This window comes from Peromyscus californicus, unplaced genomic scaffold, assembly GCF_007827085.1.
Source record: "Peromyscus californicus insignis strain IS unplaced genomic scaffold, ASM782708v3 Scaffold_6__1_contigs__length_162567912, whole genome shotgun sequence".
NCBI lineage: Eukaryota > Metazoa > Chordata > Mammalia > Rodentia > Cricetidae > Peromyscus > Peromyscus californicus.
This window is the reverse complement of record NW_026294584.1, coordinates 13,221,651-13,233,848: the sequence shown is the minus strand read 5'-3', so window position 1 is coordinate 13,233,848 and position 12,198 is coordinate 13,221,651. Positions and strand designations below refer to the sequence as shown.

At 36.8% G+C, this 12,198-nt stretch overlaps 1 protein-coding gene across 3 annotated transcripts in view; it reads right to left on the bottom strand.

Moving 5' to 3' along the window:
* Positions 1 to 12,198, bottom strand: part of Rundc3b (RUN domain containing 3B) — a 162,510-nt gene that overhangs the window by 93,466 nt on the left and 56,846 nt on the right. The window lies entirely within an intron of this gene.

Sequence of the window (12,198 nt, the reverse complement as noted above, 5' to 3'; positions counted from 1 at the left end):
ATGGTTACCAAGATGCCTGTGTATGAAGAAGACACTACCCATTCTCTAACAAAAATGTGAGCGTGAATCTGCCTCTGCTGATGCCTATAGACCATTTTCTCTGGTTAATCCTCATTTAAAGTTCCTTTTGGAAATATTAAGAAATTTACCAGCTATTAAAAGTCAAATCAATTTGCTGAATTTCATATTTATGAACTGCTCAAGCAGGCTACTCAGTACTCTAAATTATTTCTACTAAATCACACAACTTTTTTTAAAACAAAAATATTTGAAGAAACTTTAACCATGTTATAGATCACAAGGAAGCTTTGATTAATAAACTATGAAGAAGAAAATGAGAGTCCACCACTCTCTGTCCACCTACACACACAGGGGGACTAGGCTGGGACAAATGTCATCTGGGTCCTCACACCTTCTGAGAATTGCTCTTACTGACTTACATGAAAGGAGGAAAAGCAAAGCTTCTAACAAAGATTAGTGAAATCGGTGATATTTCTATAAATTCCATGGAAGTGTTCCACAAAACATACATTTAGATAAAACATGTATTAATTTTGTTTCTGCTCCAGTCTTGTTTCTTATCAGAGTATGTTAAAGACTTGTAGAACTATACTTCTAATGTTTCTTCTTTTTCAATTAAAAGAAAAAATCCTAAAATCTAAAAAGCAATTCATAAAAGACTGACTGTTCTAGCAAACTGTAGCTATGCAATAAATTGTGTCTATCATGTTGGTATGTACTAGGCACAAATAAAGAAAAATTCTGTAACAGTTTGTGTGAAGATACCAAAAGAACAATGTACAGGACTTGCAAATGATAGGGTCCAAAAAAACCCAAATGCTTTTTATGATTTAAGAACCATAAAATAAATCTACACCTATACCATTATGCTACTACTGTACCAGTATATCTCACAGGATGGTTTCTGTTGTAGGTCACAGGGTTTGAAACTGGGTGAAACTGATGATTTTTCTCTTCCAGCACCATGAGCACTTATCAGTAGTAGCTACTAGTTTGGCACCAGCTCGATACCTCCACATTCAATGACATAAAGTAAGTTGCATCTTCAGCAATAGGGTCTTACCCTCAGGTTATGAAGAGTAACTCACAGCCTTGGTGATAGCCTGTGATACTTAGCTGGGTGATCTATGGGATCCCTTTGACCAATGATTCAACAAGATGTAATATATTGCTGGCACTGGAGGTTTTACTTGGTGGTATAAGATGTCTACTTAAGGTATTGTTTTCCCCATTATATGGTGACTCCACTTAAGATTCTTTTCTTACGTGTATATATTTTAGGAAGCTTCTACAGTAGTGGGTTTCCATACTTTTTAAAAGGCCTTTAGTGGTATTTGTTCCTCCCCAGATTTCCCTCTTTACTCTTCTCTTCCACCCCCATCCCAATTTAATCTTTCTATTCTAGTTTCCTTGATGAGATGGAACCCATACATGACAATGCTAAGTGGCCAGAACCTGAGATTAGATAGGTCATAGGCACAAGGGATAATCTAATAATTTTATTCTACTAAAGGAGCATGCGGTGATATTTTGTTTGTGCTCTAACAAATAAAGCTTGCCTGGAGATCAGAGAGTGGAGCTAGCCACTAGAGGCCAGGCAGTGGTGGCATACACCTTTAATCCCAGCACTTGAGATCTCATGCCTCTGATCTCAGTACTTGGGAGGCACATACCTTTAATATCAGCACTTGGGAGGAGGAAACAGGAAGTTATATGGATGGGTGGAAAGAGGAAGTAATAAGTCAAGGTTGAGACAGGAGCTTGGCCTTTTTGGTCCAAAGATTCAGTAGAGGTAAGGAGTCTCTCTAGTGGCTTGGCTTCTTTACTTTTCTGATCTTTCAGCATTTACACAGATATCTGACTCTGGGTTTTTATTATTAAGACCAATTAAAATTTGCACTACAGGAGCATAGCAATAAAATGATTTCTAATGACATATTGTTATACCCATAGATCAGTGCATCACTCAACGGTCACCAGGGAAGCTTCTTCTTGAAGTATATGATAATTAACAAAGAAATCCACAATATACAGAATGAGAGACTTTCACGCATTTCGGCCTAAATGAGATGTCTTTATTAAACTCCTCTCAAGTCTCAGGGATTTATGTGTAAGAGGAGATGAAGAGATTACCAAGAAAACAGTGTATTTCAGACACAAGATTGATAGACATCAACTTACAGAGACCATGAGACCACACACAAGAACTGCACAAGTTCAAAACAGATAAAATCCCAACACTGAGAAGCGGAAGTCGACACAAAGTCCCACCCCTAACTAAGAAGCTGTTTGTAATTGATACCTGCTGGGAAAGGGAAAGCCAGTTTTCCAAGGCAGCCCCCATGCCCAGGAGTAGCTGGACAACACAAAACAGAGTCTATTTGTGTGTGTGTGTGTGTGTGTGTGTGTTGATCACAGGAGGATTAGGGCTCAAGTATAAGTTCTTTTTTTTTTTTTTTTTTTTTTTTGGTTTTTCGAGACAGGGTTTCTCTGTGTAGCTTTGCGCCTTTCCTGGAACTCACTTGGTAGCCCAGGCTGGCCTCGAACTCACAGCGGGGAGAGGGAGAGAGAGAGAGAGAGAGAGAGAGAGAGAGAGAGAGAGAGAGAGAGAGAGAGATTCTGTTCTTAAAACAGAATCTCTCTCTCTCTCTCTCTCTCTCTCTCTCTCTCTCTCTCTCTCTCACACACACACACGCACACGCACACGCACACACACAGTATCCTAGTTAGCTTTAATTGTCAACTTGACATAAACCATAGTCATCTGAAAGGATGTCTCAACTGAGGAATTGCCTGACTCAGATTAGCCTATGACCATGTCTATGGGAACTGTACTGGTTATTAATTGATGCAGGAAGGCAAGTAGTCCTAGACTGTATAAGAAAACCAGCTAATCATGAACCTATGACTGAGCAACTAGCAAGCAGTATTGCTCCATGGTTTCTGTTTCAAGTTTCTCCTTTGTTCCTGCCTTGACTTCCTTCAATGACAGAGTATGACTTGGAAGTGTAAGCCAAATAGCCCCACCCCCAGCTGCTTTTGGTCACATTGTTTATTACGGCAACAGAAAGGAAATTAGAATCATGGGGACATAAAAAAGGTAATAGAGAGGTGAATATGAGCCAACTACAAGACATACATGTATGGATTTATGTCATTTCATACTAGAACTATTATTTTTGTCCTCTAAAATATTAACGGAATTTAAAAGATAACAGAAACCATTAATTTTGTTAGATACCAACATACTTAAAGTCTATCATCTGTACATGAAAGTGCCTAAGGACAGAGATGCTTTCACAGAGATGCAAACACATGAGTGGGAATGCCCCTCAAACAATTTTCTAATGGTTCAGGAAAGACTGCTACTTAATCACTGTCATTCGCCAAAGCTGCAGGTTTCACTGTCTAGTATTTGAGAAAAATCACAAATATATCAAAGTAAGACACAAAGCTCTTCTCATTCTTCTCATTCAGAGGCGAACAGGTCAGCATCATTCTAATTTACATAAATACCCAGTTGATGTGTCCCCCATGCCACCTGGGACACGGGTCTAGGGTGATGTGCGAGGATTTCTCTGTACTAGACTCTGTGGAAGTGCCACAACATCAGCACCGCAGTCCTCTTTATCTGTGTTTCCTGAGACTTCTCATAGTTTCCAAATCCCCTAGAACGGGATCCACATTTTTACAAAAAGATTGAAAAAACAGCTGGTTTTGTCTGGTAAGCAGGCTCTGACTAGTCATTAACATGCCATGTTCTAAGTTCTGCAGCAATCCTTACCATGAAATTGTTCACTTATTTCAACGGCAGAATCTACCCATGTATCCTTTTCCTCAAGGAGGTGGACATATCTCATTGGTGTTGCCACCACCTCCTAGTGTTTGGTTTGCTGTATTTTGTTTTCCCTACAACAGTTCTTTTCTTCTTTCTTTTTTCTTTTTCGTTTTTTGTTGTTGCAGTCCAGACATGGTCTTTCCTGAGCAGCCCCCTCACTTCCCCTCCTGCATACCATCCTGATGAGTCAGTTTCTGAAGACTGGTGTCCACATATTTGCAGACTCTAACTCCCATCCATCTCTTTATATTAACCACTGTAATGTAAAAAGTATTTTGCTTGATTGTCTCTTATAGCTATCTTTATGCAATTTATACAACACAGGCCAATGAAAGCACAGGATTCACTCACACTTCCGAAGCTTGGCGCAGGTCATACTCGGGTACCACTGATACCTAATTTACTACCTTTATGTCCTGCTATCCCTTACTACTGGTCCTTACTCTGTACCACCTTCTTTTCAGACGTTCTAGACAATTCAATTCTATGGAACATTAACTAATAACAACTACATACAAATAATAATAGTAATAATAATAACAAATTAATTAAATTACTTAGAAAAAATCTACTTCTTTAATAACAGGAATCATCCAATTGCCTTTTATTTTCTTATAATAAATATTTTTAAAGATTTATTTATTTTTATTTTATGTGTATGAGTGTTTTGTTTAGATGTATGTACATGGACCACTAGTGTGCCTTAGGTCCTTGGAGGCCAGAAGAAAGCATCAGACCCCCTGGAACTAGAGCTACCAATGGGTGTGAGCCACCATGCAGGTGCTAGGTCCTCTGGAAGAGCAACCAGTGCTCTTAACCACTAAACCATCTTCTCTCCAAACCTGAAAAGTCTATTTTTTAGTCCCCATTTTGAGCAAATCATAGTTTGAAATTACAGTTTAAAGTCAAAAGGCAATATTCTACTTGTTTCCTAGTGTCCACATCATATTATGGACTGCTAGAGAATACCAAAACAAAAAAAATTAATTGGTTTTAGAGAACTCTTTATCTGAGTCAAGGACCTCTCATATTCATATTTATATAATTTATTTTCATAAAATGAGGTAATTTAATTCTACTATTAATAAATGAGCCAACTTTTTACGCTAATGATTTTTAAGACACTAAGTGAAATATTTGCTAAATGTTAAATAACTTATTCCAGCCAAACCATAACTCAACCCAACCCCTCACTGGCCTGACCATGTAACCCAATGGTGTAGAGAATAAATGCGAGAGGAAAACTCCTTATGAGGTTTGCCTGCCATGGTTTCAACTTTCCATTACTGTTTCTGCGTGAGGGAAAATTTCAGAAATGTACATCTAAGCCTGCGATAATATGGTAAAAACACAGTGAATTGAACTAACCTGAAGAAATCATACCTTTATCATTTAGTTAAATAATATTTATACATTAAAGATGTAGAAGGCAGAGTCAGGTGGTTCTCTGTGAGTTCAAGGCTAGTCTGGACTACAGAGTAAGTTCCAGAAAAGGCGCAAATCTACACAGAGAAACCCTGTCTCGAAAAACCAAAAAAAAAAAAAAAAAAAAAAAAAAAAAAAAAAAAAAAGATGTAGAAGGAAGTTAACATTTATGTTCTTAACAAAACTTCTATCATCACTTCGCAAGATTTCAAGAGATCATATAATTTCAACCATTTAATACTATCTCATAGAAAAATTGTAATGGAAAAAGTTGGCTAAGTATGCAGTAGAAAAGCCAAGTGTAAAGCTTGAGACATCTAACCCAAGAATAGTAAGCATACACTAAGAAAACACTCCTTTGTTAACAATATTTTTTGTTCTAAAGAAAATATTTTTTGAGAACACTAACAAAAACAGTACACTGAATTCCAAGAAGATAAATATTTAAAGTACTGAGGTAAAAATACATAAAACTTCCACACAAATAAAAGAGCATATCATTGAGTGCTGTTCAATATTTTGGATGCAAGAAAATTTTAAAAGCAAATTTTATATTATTGTGATCTGTATTTTTATTAGAAGCATTCTAAAAAAGTGTTAGTGACTAGCAGTGTGTAGCATCTTTATACTTTTTATTGATCACACATGTTAGTTAGCTCTAATTGAAATGAGTCCTTATAATGCCTTCTGAGTATTCATTCTGTAAGCCTCTCTAAGGCCTTTCAGGTAGACAAACAACAAATAACCTCTGGGTAGGAATGAAATAGTTAGTCCAGAACAATGTCATGCTTTAAATTACCCTTTTGTAATGATCATAAGGTTTACTCTGAAAGTACATTACTAAAATATAAGAGAGCTTATAAGCTGAAGAAATGGTGTTACTGACATTCGTCTTTCCTGTTTCCAGTTTAATCTGTATACAAGGAATTGTAAGGAACATGTGAGAGAACATCTTCTCTTATGGTAGACAAAGACAGCATTACAAATAAGCATTATATTATGCCTGGAGTTAAAAAGGATGTGAAACAGGGACACAATAACAAATAACACACAAAAACAAGCCTTGGTGCAGGAAGGAGGGGCTTGGACCCGCCTCAACTGAGTGTAGCAGGCTCTGCTGACTCCCCATGGAGACCTTGCCTTGGAGGAGGTGGGAATGGGAGGTGGGTTGGCGGAGAAGGCTGGGGGAATGGGAGGAGGGAGGATAGGGGAATCTGTGGTTGGTAAGTAAAAAATAGAAAATATCTTAATAAAAAATTATTAAAATAAAAAAATCTACAAAGATCCTAAGAATGTGAGATTCATTATTTTACCAATGACCACAAGTCCTTCTATGAGACAAGAACTGTGCTGCTTCCTGCATTTACATTAGTGAACAGGCCAGACACAGCTCCTTCTCTCTGGAGCATATCAAAGACCCAGTGAATTGATAGGCAACAAACAAAGGAAAAAGGTAATTATAGATTATGGTGAATACTAAAAGGTAAGTAAATAGTTTGTTGAGAGAAAGATGAGATCATAACTTTGGAGTCATTAAAAAACTGGTACACTCAAGTGTTTAAATTGAAATGTTGGCCTATATAAGTCTAATTAGAGAAGGTTTTGTAGGCTGTGCAAGATTTACAATAATAGTGAACTATATTGAACATAGGGCATAATTATAACTATTTTATTCAAGTTGTTTTCTTTAACTTTGCTACTATATTGTTGTGGGATATTACATTAACTATGTAAAGATGTGTTACATTTGTTTATCCTGCAGACTATTATTTTAACTATGTAAAGATGTGTTACACATGTGTTACATGTGCTGCATTTGTTTAATTATGTAAAGATGTGTTGCTGTTTCACCTTGCCTGCCTAAGGCACCTGATTGGTCTAATAAAAAGTTGAATGGCCAATAGCTAGGCAGAGGAGGGACAGGTTGGGCTGGCGGGCAGAGAGTAAGTAGGAAAGAGAGTGGATAACAGGGAAAAGAGAATGAAAGAGAAAGAGAGGGAGACACATGGGACTAGCCTGCCAGGCAGCTGCCAGCCAGTCATAGAGTAAGACCTACAGAATGAAAGAAAGGTAAAAAGCCCCAGGCAAAATGTCGATGAACAGAAACAGGTTAACCTAAGTTATAAGTTCCAGTGGGACAAGCATGAGATGAGACCAAGTCTTCATAATTTATTTGGGAACTGGTTAGTAGTCCAGAAGAAAGCCTGCTACACTATATATTACCCTCCAGAGAAGTCAAGCAACTCATTACTTGTTGACCCAGCACGACAACAGTTCAAAACAAAACAAAAAAAAAACAGGAAAGATTTCAAGACCTACAACTGAAACATGCTGGCTAAGGCAATAAGCAGTCATTTAAATGTTCTACAGAAAAACTGACATGATTTCTGACTTTCAAGATAGGTCAGCAGGTGTATGGCTCCTGGTGAAGGAAGACAAAGTAAAAGTTCAATTTGGAAACTAGTAGGTAAAAATGTAGGCAGGAAATAAAGGGTGTCTATCTTATTCTAAGAGCCTTGGAGAGTAAAGATAGAGATTCCAAATAAACTTAAGATAGGATCAAGAAGACTTGCTAGTGGGCAGGGAACAACGGAAAATTCAAGTGTGAATTTTACACTCCAACTTGTTTAACCATGTGTAAAAAGAGAAATTGTTTGATAAGAGTGAACAGTGTTACTGGAGGGGGAATACATATATGAACTATTTATCTAGATGTTTAAATGTGGGCTCAGGATGATATAAACAATATTTAAAGCCAAGAAAATGAGTAAAATTCCTGAAAAAGAAAAAAACATGAATAGAGAAAAAAAAGATAATGCAAGACTGAGTCCAGAGAACAATGACATGTCGGATTTTTGAAGAAGAAAGCAAGATAGAATATACTGGAAAACAGCAATTACAGAAAGTTTAGCCTTTCCACAATGCATACTTATTTCAATATAGTATCCTGTATGTTCCAATTTAAATTAAATGTGAAAAAGAATTCTAGAACACAGGCCATATCACTTCATAAGGTTTTCAAAATTCATAAAAACCTGTTATTTTTCATATCCACATAACTTCATTGAGCCTTTTAAAAACAGTATACTGATTACAAACTAACCCACTTAAGTACACTTACAATACAGTTTAACTGGTTTTACAATTGCCAGTTCCGTTCTTGGTAACGCATTTTCATTACTCCACCACAGGAAACCATGTACCTGAATAGGTTACTTTTCTCTTGGCTGTGACCAAATGCTTGACAAGCAGCTGTAGGAGGATTTGGGCCCATGATCTGGTGGTATAGTCTATCACTGTGGAGAAGGCACAGTGGCAGCAGTGTGAGGCCATTGGTCATATGGCTTCCACATTCAAAAAGCTGGGAAACATGGAGCCAGTGTACTGTTCTCTGTCCTTTTCAGACCAGGACTCCAGCAAAATGGTACTGCTCACATTTAGTGTATATCTTTCCTCTCAGTTAAAATTTTCTGAAAATATTCTAATAGATACACTTAGAAGTGTATTTCCACGGTGATTATAAACCCAGTCAAATTGACAATGAAGATCAACTGTCACAGTACCTGTCTTACTCTGGTTTCAATTCTATGATAAGTAAACACCATGACCAAAAGTAACTTGGAGAGGCGAGGGTTTATTTGGTTTCCATATGTCAGGTCACTGTAGCTTGAGTTTTCCTGCCTGGCCCACAGTCAGGACAAATCTCTCTCACCTGCCAGTCCCACAGCCGCTCAAACCCGACCAAGTAAACACAGAGACTTATATTGGTTACAAACTGTATGGCCACGGCAGGCTTCTTGCTAACTGTTCTTACAGCTTAAATTAATCCATTTCTATTAATCTATACCTTGCCACATGGCTCGTGGCTTACCGGCATCTTCACATGCTGCTTGTCATCACGGTGGCTGGCAGTGTCTCTCTGACTCAGCCTTCGACTTCCCAGCTTTATTCTCCTCCTTGTCCCGCCTATACTTCCTGCCTAGCCAATGGCCAATCAGTGTTTTATTTATTGACCAATCAGCAACACATTTGCCATACAGAACATCCCACAGCAGGTCACAGTCCCCTGAGGGAAACCGAGGCAGGAACTGGCACAGAAGTCATGAAGGAGTGCTGCTTAGTGGCTTTTTCCCCCTGGCTTTCTCAGTTTACTTTCTTATACCCCCAATGACTACCTGCTCAGAGATGGCACTGCCCACAGTGAGCCAGGTCCTCCCATATCAATCATTAATCAAGAAAATGGACCCACAGATTTGCTACAGGCCAATGTGACAGAAGAATTTGTCTCAGTTGGGTTCCCTCTTCTCAGAAGACTCTAGCTTGTGTCACTTGACAAAACACTAGATAGAACAGCTATTAGCAGTTACCCCTCCTTTCCTCTAACTCTTCTGCCATCAATTCTCCCAACCCCAGTCTATACACCCTAACCTTAGTCCTGTTCCTATATATTTATTTAGCTATCATAGACATTTAAGCTAAGGAAATCATACACTATCTGGCTTGCTGTAAGAGGCTCCTTTGGCTTTATATATTGCCAAGATTTATCTATATTGTAATATACTTCAATACTCCAATCATTTTTATGGGTGAATGAATGGATACAATATATTTTGTCTCTTTATCATGTGAACATTTGGGTTGTTTTCTCTTTGGGCTATTATAAGTAATGCTACAAATAGATGTATGTACACTTCTATAACTATGTTATCAATTTTATATACATGCATCGATATATAGATATGACTCACATCCACACACACCACCATGGCATGTCTTATGGAAATTTTACATTAAAATTTTTGAGGAATTGCAGACTGTTTTCAAAGTGGACATGCCATTTTACTTTTCAAACAAGAGATATAGGCAGGGATCCAAAATTTCTAAATTCTCATCAACATGTTTTCATATAATCTTTTGTATATATGCATCTCACTTGATATCAAATAGTATATCATTATGCTTCAGATTTGTATTATTTATAGACAATAATGCTGTGTTTTTTTGTACTAATTACTTTCTTACTGTTATAACCGAATATTTGATAGGAAGTAATTTAAGAGAAAGGTGTTTAAAGAGACTCACATTTTGAAGCTATAACCCATCATGGAGGGAAAAGCATGGTAGAGTCCATTAGGGTGGCAGCATAAGGCTATCCTCATTTTTTAGCAGATCTTGAAACAGAAGTGGGAGTACTCCTCTGGCTTTCTCCTGTTTCCTTTTTTTATTCAGTTTGGGGACACCACAGGTAGTGTGGTGTCACCAATATTCATGGTTATCTCTTCACAGATCATCTCCATGGATCAAATCTCCATGGTTAAATTTCTCTGGAAATCTCCTTACAGATATATCCAGAGATCCAAATTCTGTCAAGCTGACAATGAAATTAACCATCAAGGCTTCATTCTGCTATTTATGAACAATTTGTATACCTCCATCAGAGAAAAAGTTGTTCATTTTTATTAATGTGTGGCAAAAGTTCTATATATATTCTAGATACATGTTCTTTATCAGATAAGTGATTTTTAATTTTTTCCTAGTCTATGTTCTTCTGTTTACTTTCTTGGTGGTGTCCATGGAAGAATCAAGTTGTGAATATTGATGTCCAATTTATCTATTTTTTTTTTGGTCTTTGTACATAGGATATTATGTCAAGGAAATAGTGAATTAATCAAAGATTAAACCTATGTTTTCTTTCAATAATTTTGTATTTAAGTATGATCTACTTAAGAGTTTTTGTATAAGTCATGAGTTAGGCCAATCCAAAGCAACTTTTAGTAATATTTGTTTTTTCACCTTAATACAGAAGCTTTTCTCATCTATGAAGAACATCCCAAGATACCCACTGAATGTCTGAAACCGTAAACAATACCAAGATCTGTATAGACAGTCAATATATGAGTGTGGCTTCCAATTTTGTTTGTCGGAAGGTACTATGAAAGCAGTGGGCATTCAATAGCAACTGTGTTCCAGATTTTGAATTTTCATCTTTGCCAAGGCAGGAGCTGGGCAGTGGCAGTGAGCTATAGCTCCCAGTTAGGCCTGCCATCACATGGTGACTATCTATAAACAGACTCGCTTCTGTAAGTCTTGAGAATGTCAGAGCACAACAGGCTAAGCTCTGCGGCTGGCAGGTTGGTGTACTGAATGTGGTTTTAACATAGCATTTTCAGCACACCATGAGTTTCTTCAGACATAAGCCTTCATGAGGCCAGGAGCAGCTGCTGTGCTGATTCTCCTGTATAGTCACACTACAGTAAAGTTTAACTTATAAACAAGCTACAGTAAGAGATTAACAGTAACAATAGATTAAAGCAGTACTACCAACAACCTGTAACACAAGTTATATAAATTGTATGAATTACTTCTGGATTTTCCGGTCAATGAGTAATGCAAACACTTAGCATATATATAGATTCTAAAATTTTTTCTTGGTTCTTGAAAGATTTAGCAACTTATTACTATTCTATCTACTTTTCAAAAATTGAGAGCTCCATCTTTAATGATTACTCAGGAATTTACAGTTTTATTTTATACTTTATTCCCTCCTTTTTTTATACCAAAATATTGTGAAAACTGGTATTTGTTTATAACATAATTTATAGTTAGAAATTAAATACTAAAGCAGCTGAATGTGGGTTTCCATAAAGATAATTTTATCTTTGTATCTTCAAAATTTATTATTGGCAATTTTTATTACTTAAAGTCTTCTCCAAAATATTTTCAATATTGTTTCAAATATCACATTTATAAAACTTAGTTTATTTTTTCTAATTACTTTTTAGTCTCTGGTTAGGCAGAAATTAATCTTTGAGCAAACTAATTCAGTTTTAAGTTCACTTTTCACTTGAGATTTTTACCAGGATGTTATCAAAGCAATTTTCCACTTTTAAAAACAAATCTTAGTAGATTCTACT